At 40.6% G+C, this 21,416-nt stretch overlaps 1 long non-coding RNA gene across 1 annotated transcript; it reads right to left on the reverse strand.

Moving 5' to 3' along the window:
• Positions 1-4,510: 4,510 nt before the first annotated feature.
• Positions 4,511-15,798, reverse strand: LOC116408048. The gene is made up of 3 exons (XR_004220694.1): positions 15,580-15,798; positions 15,143-15,415; positions 4,511-4,599 (listed from the first exon to the last, which is right to left on the reverse strand). It is a non-coding gene; the product is annotated as an uncharacterized LOC116408048 (long non-coding RNA).
• Between the last annotated feature and the right edge of the window lie 5,618 nt (positions 15,799-21,416).

Raw genomic sequence — 21,416 nt, forward strand, 5'->3', positions numbered from 1 at the left:
CAAGGGGTTGGTGAACATGTTGCCCCCCGAGCCACTGGTTGGGGATCACTGGGCTATACCAATGAAGAAAAGACCCCATAAAACACATCCAGTAAATCAAGCACCCAAAGTTGGTTTTGCCCAAAGTGCCTATGACTTAATTTCAAATTGCATCAAGTACCTTAGCTTCTCACGTCTGTCTCTACTTTTCTTGCATAATCAAATCAGGTTGTGGGTTTGTGATAAAGAAAAATGGCATATTAAACCACTGACTCTTTCTCAGGTGTGACTGCGTTAGGATCACGTGACTGGAAGCAAGCAGACAATCCTGTGTGTGCCAGGAAATACACAAGAAGAAAATGATTATAGAATGCCCAAAATTGAAAGTACATAATATTTATTAATTCTGGTTTCATTCACTATACTATTTCCCAATTACAGTATCCCTTTAATTCCCACCCTACACAGCTTGCTTAATTGTAATGTATCCATTTCAATTCCATGTTTCAAAATCCTTATTTCGCATACACTCGCAAAGATAAAAACATATAAATAGATACTTTGAAGCCCCGGAAATGTTTGCGTTTCTAGTGCCAATGTTACCAGTTAGTAACAGTAATCTGTGGTGTTAACAATGTAAATAAGGGAAAAGTGTATCAGAAGGCGTCATGTAAAGCCTATGTGAAGCAACAGATTAGTGAGACGATATAATTCGGAAATATTTTGGATCGTACCCAGACATGGAGTCTTACAAATGACAGTTATGCAATAGTCAGCAAGGCGGAGTTGCATAATTCTTGAAAGAGAAGGTGGAATATTGGGCATTGATTGTAAACGGTGTGTTTAACTGATTATCTTCACTTCAAGGATACCTTCATGGTGACTGTGCATTTGTAAGCGACTATTAATTTAAAAATAAGGTCACCTACTGTTGTGATTCATGTGTGCTCTTACATCATGTTAATAGCCATGTTGGCATTATGGTATGTCACTGTACAGGCTATGAGAAAACTTAGGGCCTGTTCCTACTGAATTGTGCTTAGTACAGGGGAATACCTATGCTGCCATAGTTTTATGGTATCTCTATGTACAGGCTATGAGCAAACTTAGGGGGCTGTTCCTGCTGAATTGTGCTTAGTACAGGGGAATCCCTATACTGCCATAGTTTTATGGTATCTCTCTGTTCAGGCTATGAGCAAACTTAGGGGGCTGTTCCTACTGAATTGTGCTTAGAACTGGGGAATCCCTATGCTGCCATAGTTTGATGGTATCTCTCTGTTCAGGCTATGAGCAAACTTAGGGGCTGTTCCTGCTGAATTGTGCTTAGTACAGGGGAATCCCTATGCTGCCATAGTTTTATGGTATCTCTCTGTACAGGCTATGAGCAAACTTAGGGGCTGTTCCTGCTGAATTGTGCTTAGTACAGGGGAATCCCTATGCTGCCATAGTTTTATGGTATCTCTCTGTACAGGCTATGAGCAAACTTAGGGGGCTGTTCCTGCTGAATTGTGCTTAGTATAGGGGAATACCTATGCTGCCATAGTTTTATGGTATCTCTCTGTACAGGCTATGAGCAAACTTAGGGGCTGTTCCTGCTGAATTGTGCTTAGTACAGGGGAATCCCTATGCTGCCATAGTTTTATGGTATCTCTCTGTACAGGCTATGAGCAAACTTAGGGGGCTGTTCCTGCTGAATTGTGCTTAGTATAGGGGAATACCTATGCTGCCATAGTTTTATGGTATCTCTCTGTACAGGCTATGAGCAAACTTAGGGGGCTGTTCCTGCTGAATTGTGCTTAGTATAGGGGAATACCTATGCTGCCATAGTTTTATGGTATCTCTCTGTACAGGCTATGAGCAAACTTAGAGGCTGTTCCTGCTGAATTGTGCTTAGTCCAGGGGAATCCCTATGTTGCCATAGTTGTATGCTATGTCTCTGTTTGCTACCAGTGTAGGCTTAAGGTGTTTAGATGTTCAGGAGGGTTTTAATGGTAGTATATTATTCATATTTCCACAAATGTTGTCTATTTAGGGGCTTGGAACCAGTGTTTATTTATGACAAACTAGTCAACTAGGTCCTATAGAAAGAATATTAAAGGGCTGTGCAGTTGAAATAGACGTTATGCCAACCTGAGAACGTGGCCTAAAAGTACAATTTGTGACAGTCACACCCTCATTCATAAAAAAAAGAAAATAAAACAAAATGAGGATAAATTACAACTAATAAAAATATTCTGAGCATTTGAATTTCCATTCTTGATATAAATCTAAAAAATGTTTTACTTAAAATTAACCCTTTTTATTGCCCCACAGTTTTGTTTATGGAGCTTATCTCGATCCAGCCACAGAGCTAGACGATTTTAACGTCAAGGTAAATCACAGCAGTGCATCAACACAGATTGGAAATTCCACATACTTGTACTCTCCTGTCATCCGCACAGGTCAGGCCTTTTCAGATAATGAATGTGCATAGAAAATGATTTGTAAGGGGAAGGGGGTAACGTTTAACCTCAATATTTAAAATGAATCCCTGCATTTTTCCTTTGTTCATCACAAGAGGTTGAATCATGTCCAGGAATGGCTTTTATATTGTCCGGACAAGAGATTAAATAGGGCAGCTTCAGCCTGTGCTGGTAAATGGTGCAGCGATGCCAACTTCCTTGTAGTTCTTGAGTCACAGAAATTTTAGTTTCGGCCGAGTTGTAAGCAATATTCTTCTCAGCAACTGGTCAGTTTGTAACTAGAGATTGGATTCACTGATTCCAAAGGGGACAGGGTTTGGTTGGGGTGAGATTGTGGGACTGCCTCCTCTAGGGTGCTCCAAAGCAGTGCAAGTATGGCCCCCTCTGAAGGTCAGTTAGGGTAAAATTGGAAGGTTTGGATATAGTACAGCACATGCCCAGTATTGTAAAAATCTATACATTTACTGTACTGTTCATCCCAACACCTGCTAGGGACTTCAGGGGCCAATTGAAACATGGCAGCTTGGAGCTTAAACAACTATACTGAATATGGGAGCATAGAGGAGCACTGGCCTAAGGTTTAAGGTGAGTGATTGTAACCAGTGGGCAGGTGCCTGGCATATTTACACTTTCCATTACATTGTTTACACTTTCCTTGTCCTTTAAACAGTGTTCCAATCACTGCATCAAAGGTTCCTAAAGATGCACTGTCATCCTAAATTGCCCAGTAACCTGCCTATGAATCACTGCCTGCACTAACAACTGACATTTTCCCTAATTGCTCTTTTCTGTTACTTCCTTCTCTACGGTCCAAAGTGGCTTTGTGATTTTGGAAGTGACATTTAGGTTGGCCTGGGCTGGCTGCCAGCCTGAGTGTGGGCAAATGTTCTTGTTAGTGGAGGTGGGGGGGGCAACATCCTATATCTCAATCTCTCAAGAGCAAGGTTGCAGATTAGGCAGCAGTGTTATAGTCTGGTCGGTGAATGGGGTTGGACTGGATTGGTGGCTATTTATTAAGATTTACTTCATTCCCTTTGCCCTCTACACAAAATGTGCTCCTAACCAGTGCTGACTCCATTCAGCCTTACAACTTGTGAGGGAGCAGTGGTTTTGGCGGGAGAATGAGTATCACACCTCACTGAGTGAAATGAGTGAATTCTCCTGCAGTTAAAGTCACATGTTCTCTGATGCAGGTTATATAATTTCTCCCCAATGTGCCCACCTTGCTTTAAGGCAGAAATGACCTGTAACTTTACCCATGGCCTTAACCAGTAAAAACAAAACATACCAAGATATGAGGGACATCTCATATGAAAGATAAATTACAGCCCCCACTTACCCAGCATTCTATTTGCATTAGGCACATGGTATAAGTGAATGAGTAAAGGCAAAACACACCTAGATATATGGAATACCTCATAGCAACCATGTGTCACAGCCCCCACCCACTTACCCAGCATTCTATTGTGTGGTATCAATGAAAGAGAAACACTGCTAGATATGGGAAACACCTCATATAAAGTACTTGTCACAGGCCCTACCCACAGACCCATGATTCTATTGGTGTTTGTCACATGGTACAATTGAATCAGTGAAGTGAATCACTGAATCAGTGAAGGCAAAATACACCTAGAAATGGCTTCATATTTGGTTGCTATGGTTTCTTTTGTCTTTGAAGTGTGTTTCTAAGGCCGCAGAGTTGCCGCTTTATGCTGGTTCTTTGCAAGGCTGCTTTTTAGCTATCGGCCACTGACAAGTCATCAAGACGTACTCTGTATAGGGCGAGTTACTTTATCCTTTCTGTGCTTGTTGGGAAGCGGGCATAATGCCAGTACCCCCAGGCATGTGGAGAGTTTGCTTTTCTCAATAACACGGGAGCTGCGCAGTAATCACACTATTAAAAACCTGTTGGGTGAGCCAGATTGCCAGAGGTTTTATTTCCTGAGAAAACAGATGTGCCATCTGGAAGCAGCTAAAGAAAATGTATTGAAACCAAGTGGAGTGTTGCCAGGCTCCCAGATACTAAGTACACGTTTACCCCCGGAGTGTCAGCAGTACTGGCAAATCCTTTGCACACTAAATCCAATGTGACAGAATTAGCCTGGGATTTCGCTTTTTTCTTCTGCCTTTCTCCCGAATGAATGATGGGAATGCCAGGCTGAAAGAAAAATATGAGAAGACAAGAAGCAGGAACATACTGTCATCTGAATAACTAGTATTCAAAGGAAAACTAAAGCTTAATAAAGAATATGGATGAAAACTGTATACTACATTAAGGGGTATATTTATCATGCTGTATAAAAAGTGGAGTAAAACATTACCGGTTGCTCATAGCAGCCAAAATTTGATTTTCTAACTGTTGTAATCTAATTGCTGAGTGGTACCCCTTACAGTGCAAACCCAAAATGTCAGCAGTCCTATAGCAGTAATGACCCAGGCCATCATTTGTCCTTACCAACTTCCAATCTTGGATCTTGTTGGACCATCTTTGTGTATCAGTGGCACTGCATATGCTCAGTGTGCTCTGGGCTGTTTTTAAGGCTAGTGAGTCCCCAAAAAAGAAGATGGGGACTGGGGGGGGGGGGGGCATCTTTTGAGGCTCAGATGCCCCCAGTAGCACATATGAGCTCCAGGCAAGGGACATTTGTGGAGGATTCTGGTACAGTGAACCAGGGTAACACTGTTACTTATTATTGTCCTGACTCCTCATGAACATCAAGCACAGTGCACCTATTGATGCAGAGGAACCCATGACGCCTTATGTTGATGAACACATGCAGCTGTACATATTTTAGCGCACTGGCCATGACTGCATCAGGCTCATTGTCACCCACTGGAATTGTGGGTAAAAAAGTTGCATTGTGGGTCAAAACATAGTAACTTGTGTCTGAAATATCACTTTGCATACAGCTCTTAAATGAGCCCTATACAGTCGTTACTGGTACAACTGTGCCTTAAAGCAAAAGACAGACTATTGGAAGTATCTATAGGAGGTGGTCTGAAGATACATGATTTCCAGGAAAATGATATCATAGCAACATCACTAATATCATTTTTAAAAATCCTACAAATATTTTGGCTATTTATTTTTAAACAACTACTGGTTGTAGGAGTAAACTGTGGTCCAATACAGATTATAAACACACTCATTCAGAATGCTCATATATTCTTCAAATTGCCTATTCAGCAGTAATATGTATATTTATCTCACATGCAGTATCTGGTTAAACTCAAGATAGGGCTTGAAAAATAATGATGAACCTTAAAAAAATAGTTTATACAAGCAGCGAAAGAATGTCAGATATGTGTGTAATGCTGATACTAATATGGAGCCCCTTACATGCTATACTCCAGAATTTACAGGGTTATGTATTACTGGGGGTATTTAATACTGGGTGCAGAGATACTCTGTGCACAAGGATGAAAGTTTTAAATCTCATGTATCAATGATGGGGCAATGTGCAATGTGCAAAAAAGATGGCAAAATTCCTTGTTTTTTGTACTTTGTGCTCTAAAGGCAGTACTGTATCTAGAGGTACCAGGTGCTAGATTCTACCTGTGTATCTCCCAGAATGCCCGCTACTTTGTGTGTCAATCAGATGTGCAAACTAGGAAGCATCTGGGGGTGCAACAGACAATGAGAACAGGGCTCCCCTGTGCTGTACTCTGCTCCTTACCCATTTTGTTCCTACACTATTGCTCAGAAAAATCACACAATGCATAATACCGGTTTAGGATCTGTTATCTGGAAACCTGTTATCCAGAAAGTTCCAAATTATGGAAAGACCATCTCCCATAGACTCCATTTAAAAAAAAATATTCAAATTCATATTAATAATTAATATTGTATCTTTATTGGATGCAAAATAATCCTTTTGGGTTTATTTAATGTTTAAATGTTTTTTAGTAAACTTAAAGCATGGAGACCAAACTAAGGAAAGATCCCTTATCCAGGAGACCCCAGGTCCCAAGCATTCTGGATAACAGGTCCCATACTTGTATAATGTATTTTGTGCTGCAAAAGTTGCTGCAAAAAAGAGTCAACATGAAAAAAACACCCATTGACTTCAATGAGTTTCGTATATTTTTGCCGTTGTGCAAATTTTTCAGGGAAGCAAAATGGGACAGATTTGTCCACCACTAATTTCCAATTAATTACAGATATTTAATTACACCTCAATGGAGGCAGTGTTGGACTGGTCTACTGGGATACCATGAAAACCCCCTGTGGGCCCAGGTGTCAGTGGGCCCTACGTTCTCACCCAACAATTCGCATTAAATGCCTAAATCCATGGCCATTCCTATTTTTATTTGAGAACAAGGAGGAAAAACAAGGATAAATAATAGTAAGTAAGAACAGATAGAAATAAGAGATAAAGATAATAAAATAAGTGAAGAAGTGGGCCTGCAGTCTAAGGATTCCTGGTGGGCCCTTGGCATCCCAGTCCAAAACTTGACTCACTCATTTCACTGAATAGTTGTAGCAATAAATATTTAATCATTAAGCAGATTGCTATTGTACGGGACCTTGCCACAAAGTTCTTTGGTCATATGATTTCATGTGGATTTTTCATTAAACCTTTTTTCTATTGTGAAGTGAAGGATTCTGGGACTTGAAGTTCCTCTGCTTTCCATAGTGGGTATGTACAGATTTTCTTAAAAGCAAAAGTCCCAGAATCAATCATTTCATACTGAAACTGAAACCTGAGGGGGGGGGGTTGCATTATACCATGAGCCTAAGGGGGTTGGGGAAATGGTCCCAGCAAGCACAGACTATCAGGTTTTCCTTTCAGTCTTTGGAATCAGGTATGTTCGTGTAACAAAAAAATACAAATTAAAAAAATTATATATATATATATATACATTTATTGATGTTTGGATGTGTTTAGGCAACTTTTTTGTATCAGTTCAATTGAATGAGCTCATGTTAAAAAAGGGGTGCATATTCTGAGTGTTTCTGTTCCAAATTCTGTATAATAATTTAATGAATTTAGTGGCCCTATCTTATCGTGTGGGGTATTGGGTTAATTACTGACTATCTCTATGGACTTTACTCAGCCTATATTTGTTTGGGTCTCATAGTACAGTCATTCACTGCTGCTGAAATTGCCCCCAAGCTTGTGGGAGGGAAATAAGACTAAAATATAAAGTGCTTCCTCCTGTGGCAATAAGAAATGTGGGCAATGACTCAGCTCCACATGAAATGCAATCAGTTTGCCGAAACCAAGATTACTATCCATTGGCCTGGCTGCCAACAGTGATTGTATTACGGCCATATCATCTAACCATGGCTTTGTACCCACAGATGCCTGATTTTATATATCCCATGACAAACAGAATTGTATAATCCAACAATTACAGTGCCTAAGAATAGGGAGAAAATCAAGTTTTGTGGACTTTTACTCCCATTATAGTTAGGGAGAGTAACTGAAGCTCCACCCCTTTATGAAAAAGAGTGCGGGTATTACCATGCACACAATATACTGTATTTTACATGTTCATTCGGAAGAGCAGGAAAGCTGCATATTTGTAAAAGCAAAGTAGTGCCAAACTATTTTCAGCAGGACTACCAGAGATACCATGGTGATGTCCATTTAGGCAGCTTCCACTGAACCGAACATAGATATGATAACCTGCATATCGCTAAAGGGGAAACAGAGGATTATAGGGCTAGTCTTGTTTAGGATTGTTTGTAAATGAGGGCAGAAGAATTCAGAAGGATCAAGAGCATTTCTGGGAGGGTTACAGATAATTAGGAGAGGCCAGTGCAGAGCTAGCAGGTGTCTCAGTGTTAGTCATTGCTGACTATATTATTAGATAATTATTACCGTAATCAAGGAGTGGCTATTGGGTTTGTGACTTTATAACTGCCTGGAACTAATTTATCAAAACAAAGCTTGCATAAAATATATGATAGCAATGTGCAGCTTAGCATTTCATGGGAATCTGTCACCATTTGCACTGGCTGTCCTTATTATGAGGAAAATTGCCATTTTTCAATGCAACTTGTCCTCTCTTAAGTGCTGTTAGGTGCAAATATTTGTGCCTCTAGTATGCAGCAGGTGACACTTACACCCATTAGAGATGTAAGTGGGGGGCTTCATGCACCACTTACTTGTGTGTTTTATTTAGGAAGCATAAAGAAGAAGCACAAGGGGATGGAAGGCACTCTAGAGCCTAATTCTTATTACCTATGTAGGGGGTTACACCTACTTAGGGCAGGCTTTACGTACAGGCTCCCTGGCACCAATTAGTACCGCACTATGCACCCTGTGCAATTTTCATTGCAGCACAAGCAGTGGTGTAAAAATCTTCCGTGCGCTCACAGGGATGGGTTGGAGAAACTTCAGTCCTCATGAAGTACACATCATTAATCTCCGATAACACATTAGCACCATATAAGTAGTTTCTACATTGTGTGACCACCATTCTTCACAAAGGAGTGAGAGAAGTGTGCACTAAACCTATACAACTCCTACACTGAATATATAGAGATTTATATCAGAGAAGCATGGCTGGGGGCAGAACATCAAAGATTTGAGATTGGTGAAAGAAACATCCTTTTGATTTGCTGATGATGCTATCTATGAAGAAGACCATTACAGGTTAAGTTATAGAACAGAGTGGGAAGATAAAGAAATAAAGAAAAAAAAATGGTGACTGCAAATAAAAAAAAAATTGCAAAGACACAGAAGTAGTACTTAATTCTCACGTAGAACTTCAGTTTCAAGAAATTTTGGAAAGTGCTGCTTAGTACATAAAATAAATATCTGATCTATATTGCAACAGGAATGTCAGATGCAGCGACAATGTGGAAGTCAAAGGTGAACAACAGCTCAAACCCACACTGTTTGTTTATCTGTGCTCTATTGGAACCTGGCATTGACCTTGTTAGTGCAAAACAGAGAGCAGAACTAAGCCTCATGCTGCCCTACAATAGTATAATCACAGTCTTTGTACTAACGGCGTAGGCGGGTCCCCATGTTAAACTGGCAACCGTTCTTATTGTCTGTTTCCATACAAGCCAATTGGGTTTTGGTTACGCTATAATTATCTTAATTACCTTTCATGGGATAATTATATGAGCAGGACTATAACAATGAATTGTTTAATATTTTGACGTCCTGCACCATTCAGGAGAAAATACAAGAGGAATTTTATTGCAGAGAATATTCCTGTGGTTTGCAAGGGGGTTTAATATATAGGTATGGACAGAATGTGGCTCACACTCTGGATGCTGGCATTTTCCCAACATGAATAAAACTTGCCTTGCTCCATTTAGCAATCAATTTTATGTTTTCTTTAGTCATATTAACTTCATTAGAACAATAAACACTAACCCCCTGTGCTATGATTTACAGGGGTAGGCCATGCTGTATTTTTATTTTTGCAGAACCTATTATGAAGGTTCTTCTGTAGAGACAGTCTCAGTGAGTCTCAATGAACGACTGGCACTTTTTCTGCAGACAGAATTGTGCAACTCACAGAATAACAGCACTAGGGGTTTAGGCAAAAGGAACCCATAAAGGTGGCCATACAGGGACTAATAAAAGCTGCTTCTCCAGGCCAAGCTTGCAGCTTATTGGCTCATATATGGAGCTTGCATGACCAATATCTGTCCACAAATTGACCTGATATCTACAGCAGGGATCCCCAACCTTTTATACCCGTGAGCCACATTTAAATGGAAAAAGTGTTGGAGAGCAACACAAGTATGAAAAAGGTTCCTGGTGGTGCCAATAAGAGCTATAATTGGCTATTTAATAGCCCCTATATGGACTGGCAGCCTACAGAAGGCTCTGTTTGGCATTATATTGGATTTTTATGCAACCAAAACTTGCCTTCAAGTCAAGAATTCAACAATGGGCACCTGCTTTGGGGCCACTGGGAGCAACATCCAAGGGGTTGGGGAGCAACATGTTGCTCACGAGGCACTGGTTGGGGACCACTGATCTACAGTATATATTTTCAAAATCCCACTCCCAATGTCCTCTCTCTACTCTCTCTAGGCTCTGGTTGAGCGTGGTTAGCATGTTCGTAGCAAGATGTAGGCATTGGTTGGCACCCCAAAATCACCTCAACTGGCATGATACCTGAGGTTACACTAAATTCTTTAGTGAATAAATCCGAAACATTATTCTATCTTCAGTGTTACTGGCCCTTTAACACAAAAATGTGAGCACCCTGTTTGCTGTAAGTCCTATTTATTGTGCGTCACCCCTCTAGGACAGTATTTTAGGAACACCCATTTGCTGAGACTCAACACAGTGATTCCTGCACTGTCTATGCCAATATCAGCTCCACCGCATGAGTCATCTGTTCTGGAACAACCTGATTGATGTGGGTGAGTTTACCTGATCGTAAACACTGTCCCTCCTTGTCCTAAAGTCTGTCTGAGATTCATCAGCCTTATTACACTCACAAACATGTGCAATTACAACAGACACAGGGCTCTGTTCAAACAACACCATCCTTTTTACAGGACTCCAGTGCTTTGATACGTGGGTTGTAGAAGACTCAGAAGGCTCTTGGGAAATGCCTGTATCTTAAGGAGTCTGTTTTTATTGATGACTCTGTTTATCCAAGATTCAGTTATGAATGTAAAAAAAGCCAGTCAGCACGTTGACCTTATATATTTCATGGAATTCTTTTTTTTTTTTCTTAGGGATTTCCACTTTTGGGCAATATGCAAACTAAGCTGTGGTGTCCTAGGTATTGACATCTGGAAAAAATAATCACTTTAAATCATCTATGTCTCTGATAATTTGGCAAGAGGTAAATGCGCTAACCACTTAAATATGCAGAAGCCCAATAATCTAGCTTGACGGATCGCAATAAAAATCTGGAAATATGTTTAAGCAGTATTGGTTAGTTTTAGTCTTGCAAAATCCCTCCACAAATTTATCTTGATTGGTGTTTTTCAAACTTTGGAGCTATCCTTCATTTGGGTCTCCGTGCATTGGCATGGTTACTTCTGGAACTATAGCAGGGTGAAGGCCAGTTAGGGGGAGATTTGGGGTGAGTGCTTATTTGTGCTCTGGGTACCCCTGGAACTATAGCAGGGTGACTGTTACCCCATGTTTCTATATATCTGTAACCTTGTTATGAGCTAAGGGGGCCCAGCCTGAAGGCCAGTTAGGGGGGAGATTTGGGGCGAGTGCTTATTTGTGCCCTGGGTACCCCTGGAACTATAGCAGGGTGACTGTTACCCCAATGTTTCTATATATCTGTAACCTAGTTATGGGCTAAGGGGGCCCAGTATAAAGGCCAGTTAGGGGGAGAGTTGGGGTGAGTGCTTATTTGTACCCTGGGTACCCCTGGAACTATAGCAGGGTGACTGTTACCCCAATGTTTCTATATATCTGTAACCTTGTTATGGGCTAAGGGGGCCCAGCCGGAAGGCCAGTTAGGGGGAGAGTTGGGGTGAGTTCTTGTTTGTTGCCCTAGGTACCCCTGGAACAATAACAGGGTGGCTGCGAATATTTGGGCATGGTTGTGTTAAAGTGGGCGTGATCGCAGGAAAAAAACCCCAAATTTTTGTCTAGTTTTGGGAATTTTTCAGCAAAGAAAAATGGGACAGATTTACTCATCACTACTATCGAATGCTATATATGTGTTGTCATTCATCAGCAGCCTATGGAAACAAACAATAGCAGATACATTTTTATAATAATATATCTATATTTTTGGCATGTTTTTTCCCTTTTGATAATTTCCCACTCTGTAAATACACTAGATGAACAAAAATATCAAATTAAATATTTTAAGCCATGATATTTTGACCTAGAAAGACCTGGTCCACTTTACACACAGGGAAAGATTGTACAGGAAAACAGGTGGTGCATAAATGTCAATAAATAGTATGTTCTGTTTGGTGTACCATGATACTGAAAATGTTTCTGTCCCAGGAGCTTGCAATTTAATATTTAATAATACAATACTGGGAAACCAAATAGTTTTTTGCTTTCAAACAAGTGACCATCAAATTCTACCAATAGGTTGCTACTGGTAACTAGACATCAATACCCATCACTTAGGATACCATAACAGCCAATGGGTATCTCTTACATAAATTCAAATTGGATGAGTTAAAGGACACATTGAAGATAACAAAGTAAATTTTTAATCACACAATCCAGAATTGTGGGTTGGCGTATGTTTATAATCAAGGGTGGATTAAAGGGTAAAAGGTTGATTTAGGGTGTAGCTTTTTCAGAAAATGAACAATTTGCCTTAGGCAGCCATTCAATATCTGATGACTGTAATTAGAAGGTAATCATGAAAAATTATGTTTTACTGCGTATGTAATAAAAAAAAGATTCTATGCAAAATCAAAAGTGCTTTTGAGACTATTAAATTACTAGTGATGAGCGAATTTTTTGGCAGGCATGGATTCACAGTGAATTTCCGCATTTCGCCATTGGCGAATTGTTTTGCGAAACTTCCGCGAAAATTTGCACTGGAAAAATTCTTTGCACGTCAAAAAAAAGTTGCAGTCTCATCAAATTGGGCGTGTCAAAATGGGCGTGGTCACGACAAAATAGGCACGGCTGCATAAAAAAAAGACGTGTGCAACAAAAAAGATGCATGTGGCAAGAAAAGACGCGCACAACAAAAAAGTTGCACGACAAACTCGTTTTGCAGATTTTTCACTATTTCGAGAATTTTCCTGCAGTTTGGGACATATTCGCTCATCACTAAAGATTACCTATTCCCTCATATTGTCTGTTTAACAGTGCATTGCACTGTTTGATACCTTTCTGTTCTAGTCCTAAGCAAATGTAATGGGCTGTTCCTGCTAAATTGTGCTTAGTACAGGGGAATACATATGCTGCCATAGTTTTATGGTATCTCTCTGTACAGGCTATGAGCAAACTTAGGGGGCTGTTCCTGCTGAATTGTGCTTAGTACAGGGGAATCCCTATGCTGCCATAGTTTTATGGTACCTCTCTGTACAGGCTATGGGCAAACTTAGGGGCTGTTCCTGCTGAATTGTGCTTAGTACAGGAGAATCCCTATGCTGCCATAGTTTTATGGTATCTCTCTGTACAGGCTATGAGCACACTTAGGGGGCTGTTCCTGCTGAATTGTGCTTAGTACAGGGGGAATACCTATGCTACCATAGTTTTATGGTATCTCTCTGTACAGGCTATGAGCAAACTTAGGGGGCTGTTCCTGCTGAATTGTGCTTAGTACAGGGGGAATACCTATGCTACCATAGTTTTATGGTATCTCTCTGTACAGGCTATGAGCAAACTTAGGGGGCTGTTCCTGCTGAATTGTGCTTAGTACAGGGGGAATACCTATGCTACCATAGTTTTATGGTATCTCTCTGTACAGGCTATGAGCAAACTTAGAGGGCTGTTCCTGCTGAATTGTGCTTAGTACAGGGGAATTCCTATGCTGCCATAGTTTTATGCTATCTCTCTGTACAGGCTATGAGCAAACTTAGGGGGCTGTTCCTGCTGAATTGTGCTTAGTACAGGGGAATCCCTATGCTGCCATAGTTTTATGGTATCTCTCTGTACAGGCTATGAGCAAACTTAGGGGCTGTTCCTGCTGAATTGTGCTTAGTACAGGGGAATCCCTATGCTGCCATAGTTTTATGGTATCTCTCTGTACAGGCTATGAGCAAACTTAGGGGGCTGTTCCTGCTGAATTGTGGGGAATTCAGGGGAATACCTATGCTGGTATAATTTCATTGTATCTCTATATACAGGGTATAAAGTGAGTTCTCACGTGGCTGGTATTTCATCTTTCCCTAAGAAATTAGCCAATATAAAATGCATCCTGCAGTCTCCCTATCGAGTGTCAGCCATTTTTTCATGCTGGGTTCTGCTCAAGCAGAAATACACTGCGTGCGTTAGGCGGTACTCTATTCACGAGCAGCAGGCAAGGGATGGCATTTAGGAGTGCCTGCTGGTGTTTGGAGTAGGGTGCAGCTTTCCCCTGGACCCTGCACTCAAGGCAACCCGGCTGGCCACCTTGCCTACTTCCATGCCCCCCGCACTACAGCTTGGGCAATTGTATTCCATGGGGGAGGGCTCACCGTGTCAATCGGTGGTGGAGGGCAAAAGAACACGGAGTAGGGGTAGGCAGAAGAGGTACCTGCCAAGCAACCTGCATAGTTACACCCTAGGCTGGTGCCTTTTTTGCCTACCCCTAGTTTCGGCCCTGAGCGCTTGTGTCTTTTAGTGCTCTATAGGGATGCACTGAATCTGGATTCAGTTTGGAATTCGGCCTTTTTAGCGGGATTCTGATTTGGCCAAATCCAAGTGCCTCGCTGAACTGAAAAATCTTAAAATTGTGTGACTTTTTGTCACATGAACACCAAAGTTGATTTTTTTTCATCTGTTCTATGTGCAAGGCTTAACCCCTTAATTTGCACTTGCAAATTAGGATTTGGATTCGGTTTGGGATTTGGACGAATCTTTCATGCAGGATTTGGGGTTTAGCCGAATTTCAAAATAATGTATTTAGTGCATTTGCACTCTGAGTATCTGTAAATAATTCCCTTAATCTCTTTTTTTAAATGAATTTGCTTAACATGTTATTTCCACAGTTAGTGGAGGGTCTATAATCTCTTAGAAATTGTATTTATGCAAGTGTACTTTTATGTAGCACCTGAACTGTATTTTCTATATGGGCACACATGGTACCTAGGGTAACAGATACAAGAGGGGTTTCCCATGGGTACTTACGTGTATATAAACTGTAATAAGACACTTCCTATTTCCCTTAGGGATACAGGAGGAATAAGATACCTGTCCTGCGACCATACTATTAGTGACAAGCGAATCTGTCCCGTTTTTCTTCGCCGGCAAATTCACATATCTTTCCAAAGATTTCCAATTTTTTTAGCTGTGGGCATCAATTTTTTGGCGCACTGCAAATTTTTCCGTGTGAAATTTGGTGCCCGTTTCCTGAAAAAATCCACCAATGGTGAAACACGGAAATATGCTGCAAATCCATGCCTGGTGAAAAAAAATCTAATTGTGAAATGCCTTTCTACAACAGAATATAATTATTAAAATAAGGTCCCCTAAATTTATTAAAATAAATTCCCCTACTTTATTTAAGTCCCCTGTTTAAAGGTTTAATAAACCCAGTTTAAAGGAAAGAAGAGCATAATACCTACATAAGAAATACATCCTCTGCCATGCCCAGCCCAAGGGAATCAGAGCGATCCGCACCTTGCTCGGATATCACCAGTTTTTTACCGGCTGGCAAAGTACAAGGACATTACTGGCAACGAATCATCTTATTGCTCCTAAAACCCAATTAGCATGTTCTGTAATAACTGATTCAGCCCCAAGTCATTATCTGCACAGTGACTGCAGTTCTGCTGTTGTTGTCTGGTCCAGTTGTGCTCTTATTCTTATTGATAAGGATTAACTGGAACCCGAATGGCATTGGCAACACCTCACTGGATCAGATAACCCAGGCTTTATATATGTATATACATATGTATATGTGTGTGTGTATTTTTTTTCCTTGTAATTCTCAAGTTCTAAACATGATATCAAAATGTAGACTGTGGCACGCTGCCATACTGCAACCCTGCCCATGAAACTCACCCGCCCAGAACTTGTCTAAACTTCCCTAGCTGTTCCTGGCACTAGTTCAGTACTTATGAAGCCATGCCAGGCCTTCCCACACATAGAGGAGAGAAAGACAATAGCTGGTTTATCCCCCTGAGATGCTTATCACGCAATGTAACTTTATCTCAGGGACTAGGTGTTTAAATGGAGAGGTGCCATATTGGAATGGTGGCATAGTGATTGAGTGATAGGTCCCACATTGCTCTCTGTGAGGGATATTCAAGTCCCTGATTTAAATGTATAATTTCAAAGGCCTCCATGGAGTTCAAAATGGGAGTGCATTTTAGCAAAGAGAAGTGCGAGAATGAAAAAATGAAAATGTTCATGCAAGGCTCTTAATAACATTTATCTATGATTTTGTTTACTGGCCAAAATGGTGAAACAATAGCCAGCTTGCATCCTTACAGAGATAAAAACAAAAAGGAGTGAGAAGGCATTTGCACACTCAATGCTAGTAAGAAGTCTGCATTTTTACATCAAATCCATTAAACACAGGATTTTAACTTACCCCAGTGAATTGTGGGAGATGATTTGAACATATAGTGGATATCTATCCCTAAATATATGTTTAAGGCTTGTGTTACAGCATGGAAAGCAACCAATAATGTCACCATTGAATAGAGCAGGGGTCCCCAACCTTTTTGACCTGTTAGCCACATTTTAATGAAAAAAAAATTGGAAAGCAATGCAACCATTCTATATTATTGTAACGGCTGTGATTGGCTATTTAGTAGCCCCTATGTTGACTAGCAGCCTACAGGAGGCTTTGTTTCTTGGTATAAAACTTGCCTTCAGGAATTTAAAAATAAGCACCTGCTTTCAGGCCCCAGGGAGCAACATCCAAGGGGTAGCGAGCAATAATCCCCAACCAGTGGCTCGTGAACAACATGTTGCCAACCCTTTGGATGTTGCTCCCAGTGGCCTCAAAGCAGGTGCTTATTTTTGAATTTCTGGTTAGAAGGCAAGCTTTGATTGCATAAAAACCCAGTGTAATTGCCAAACAGAGCCTTCTCTAGGCTGCCGGTCAACATAGGGGTTATCAAATAGTCAATTATAGCTCCTCCAGGAACTTTTATGCTTGTGTTACTCAACAAAAACTTTTTCCATTTGAATGTGGCTCATGGGTATAAAAGGTTGGGGATCCCAGGAGTAGAGGTTTGATTCTACATGTAGGGGGGCACAGAACACAATGAAGTGATACAAGTTAGCAAGCAACTTTAGTTCCACCAATGTGTATTAGTGAGTCAGTAAAGGTGGACATACACAGGCCAATAACAGCTAATGAAAATCCAGCAGACATCAGTCTGGCAGGTTAGATTTTCCTGTTGGGGCAAGCACCATATTGGCTTGTTCTGGCATGTTCATGCAGTTCTCTCCCAACAGCCCGAGGGCCAAGTGATTGGATCAGCCCCATATCACTTAGCTCAAGGTGGGAATATCAGGGAAAGATCCGCTAATTTGGTGCCAAAAAAATGGGTTTTTCTTTAGGTGTATGGCCAGTGTTAGCAGAATGGGTGAGTAATGCAACAGACTAAAGATTCTGTAGAAAGGTCCAAAGTTTTATTGCTGAACCGATATCCCATTGTGTGTGACTGGTACTTCTGACTCCTAAATTTTGAGTTGTATTTGACATTAGAATCATTAGCAACTGTAGGAGAATACTTGGAACAAAGACATGATTATTCTAGAAATACAGGAATAAGCAATTATTATTGTTAATATATTTTTATAAGGCACCAATATATTCGGCAGTGTGGTATAATAAATGGGTTTATACACTGAACATACGGAATTACATTCAAAGCAACCAATAAGCGATAGGTGGCGAAGAAGGCACTGTCCAAAAGAGCTTACAATCTAAAAGGAGAAGAGGTTGAGACATAAGGTGTGGATACATTAAACTATAGTTAAGTAACTTCAAGGCAACTTCAATAGGTTGGTAAGAAATTAACCTACTGCCATATTTTATGACCTTCCAACTAGCCAACTACAGACAATATAACAGATCCAAGTCAGTAGTAGAGATAAACATATACACAATTTTCATAGGGGGGTAAGGATGGGGACATTACAAAATGTACAGCAACTGGTACAGGGCTCAATGAAGAGGTGTTTTTTTATATGGAACCCCTGGCCCCCAATATATAAAAGGCACCCCCTTTGCCATGAAACATCTTTGATAAAATTAGACATTAAAACGTCTGGTTAGTTTTCATTTTCGTTGGCTAAGGTGGTAGAGTCAACTGTCCTGAAGATCAGAATATACGCCACACCATATAAGAATGGGCATTATCAGTCAGGAGGCTGGAATTGTTAATGTTATTGAACCTGCAGAGAGATATAGACTTTACTATTCAAAAGAATTTGCAGTATAAATGTTTAGGACTTGGTTTGGAGCCAAAAACAAGGTATCATAAACAAACCCCTCTGATAAGGCAAGCAGAATCCCTTAGTCACTGCCAAATTGTGAGCTTCGCGCCTTGCCAAACAGGGTGCATCGCCTCTCATTTCATTTCTCTTGCAGGCCAAGTCATAACAGGTCATAATTCTGTATCAAAGATAAGAGGGGATTTTAAACCATGTCCAGGAACTAGCCAGATACTAAAGAAGTGTTTTCTTACAGTCGAACTCTGTTTATTAGGGGGCTACCCAAAAGGCCCTTTTTTATGTTTTCTGGCCACTGCATAACTATAATTTTTTTTTTTTGTATAATGAAAGAAAATGTAATTCAAAACAACATCCCAATATACATCAAATGTCAAGGGTTTTAGATTTCATTATAAATGTAATTGCTCTTGAAAGCAGTATCTGTCTGACCCGTGCTATTCTCTGCATTGCTAGGTCTGTATATTGAACCAGTGTAGCAGAAGCAAGGCAATTAACAAACTTATAAAAAACATGCAAGGGACTGTGTTTACAGGAGACTTGGCTGGGAGAGAGATGACTTGTTCTACATTGTTACATACTGTATTCTACAAATAAGCTGCTATGTAGCCATGGGGGCCAGGGCCGGAACAAGGAGTAGGCAGAAGAGGCACATGCCTTGGGCACAGAGGTGGGCGCTAGGCATGTACCTCTTGTGCTCCAGTATTCTTTGCCCTCATCCCCCTACTGCCATCTCGTTACTGGTCCTGGAGCGGTCATTACATGTCATGCTTGTCCTGGTGCATTGCGCTCCCCTCCTCTCATTGTCAGCGCATATGCACTCACAGGAACAAATGTATGCATGCATTTAGACAGTGAGGAGTGGGGAGTGCAATGGGGGTTAGTGGAATGCGCCATGGGCGAGGTGGCCGGCCGGGTTGCTTAATCCCACCCCGTGATGTAACTGACCCACCCCCTAAAACATCACCCATCCCACCCCTGACATTATCTGCCCCCTACCTGGACTCCCAAGCCACAAAAAGTGGCAACCCTAATCTCTGGGTATGTACACAGTGCAGATACAGCCCAGCGTCATGCCACCCCTAAAATCATGCAGCCCTAAACCTGGAATTTTGTGGTCTTCCCACAAATCCAGGCCAATTCACAGCTATCAGAACAGAACCATAACATGACTGCCTTTCTCATATAAAATATAAAATAATATTTTTAAATATAAATGTTCACTTTTTGGCATTACTGTTCCTATAATATTTTCTATCTGAATTGTGCTCTAATTGCCACATAGACATTAAAAAGGTCTGAGGTCCATCAGCAGCTTTTATCAGCCCATGTATGGACGGGCCTACCCAACCAATATGTCACTGAAAATCGGCCCCATGTTGATGGGACAGGTTTAAAAATCCTGTTAGGGCGAGAAGCACATCACTTGTTGATACAGTCCTCATCCCAATGGCCTATATCCTATCAATGTGATTAGATTGTTTGGCATTTGGCCCAAATGATGAAATCAATCCTACTGTATATCCCACCTCGAGGTGGGCATCAGGCAAAGATCCCCTCATTTGGCAACCTCTCCAAACAAGCCGATCTCTCAGGTTATCAGCCACATTTGGATTTTTGGCCTCACCCTATTAGAGCTGGTGACGCACAAACACATCAGGTAACATAAGGATTACAATAGGTGCTTATAGCCAGGCAAGACGGCTGCAACAGAAGAACCCACCCTAATGAAATGCACAAATAGCATCCCCCCCTACGCATGGCATAATGGATAATCGTTAGTGCTGTCCAGTTCATGAAACTCTTGCATATACAGTATCTGTTACATATATCTGTTATTGAATGTAGATTGTTATCTTTATCCCAGACTTTGAGGCTCCCACCCTTATCTGCTGGTTCACTTGCTTACATATCCATATTTAAATGTGAAAATACTTGGCATTTTGTCAACATAAATTAGCAATGTGTTAAAAGAAACAAACTGGTTCTTAAACAAGATGTGACACTGAATCCGGCCTCACCTGGTATAGTATATATATATATATATATATATATATATATATATATATAGCAACTGAAAAGCAGTCATTGCCTCTATCTTATGAGATTTATCAGCGTAAGGTAGAGATTTAGAAATTTAGAACAATCCACCACTTCCTCTGTTACAAAAAAAGCACAGTGGTTTCCAAGTAGTCAGTGGAAGGTTGTGGCTTGTTGTACTGGGGTCTCGTGGCCACCCTGGTTGCTTAGGAAAAATGCTTGTTTACCCCTAAATAACTCTCTTTAAAGGGCAGCAGCCACTTATGTAATTTACCTTTTCAATGAAGTGAATGATTGTAAAAAAACAAAACCTCTCAGAACCCTGAACAGGGGTGTCTAGCAGCTCATCGAATGTACAATGTAAGTAGTGTTTGGAGCACTGATTCCATTTCCCATTGAGACATTGAATAGGAAAGTACTTTTACGCAGATAATCATGTAGTGCTTGCCCAGAGTGAGCATACATTATATAAAAAAGCAAGAACCATAAATAAACTGTAAAATATCAGTATAAATTCTCCTTATAAAGGTCTTCAATTTCCAAAAATTATATTATTTCCAAGATTTATTGGTGGAATGGAGAAAAAAGCTATTCAAATAACAGAAAACATATCTGAGGTAGTTCAACTTCAATCTTCAGTCTGATATAATGCACATGGCAGCAATTTAGGAACCTTAGCAGTTTGTCTCAGTTGTTTTTATTATTACTTAACGATTTTGAAGAACTTGTATAACTCAGCCTGCAGCCTTGTGCCTTTATATGGTCAGAGACCTCCTCAGTGACTTTTAATATCCTTATCATTTACAGTAGGGGCACATTACTCCTTATAATAGATAAATGATACTCAGAGTTCCCTGTATAACTCAGCCCCCCAGTGACTTCTAATATCCTTATAATTTACAGTAAGGGGGTACATTATCCCCCATTATATATAAGTGATACTCTGAGT

Source organism: Xenopus tropicalis, chromosome 10, assembly GCF_000004195.4.
Source record: "Xenopus tropicalis strain Nigerian chromosome 10, UCB_Xtro_10.0, whole genome shotgun sequence".
Classification (NCBI taxonomy): Eukaryota; Metazoa; Chordata; class Amphibia; order Anura; family Pipidae; genus Xenopus; species Xenopus tropicalis.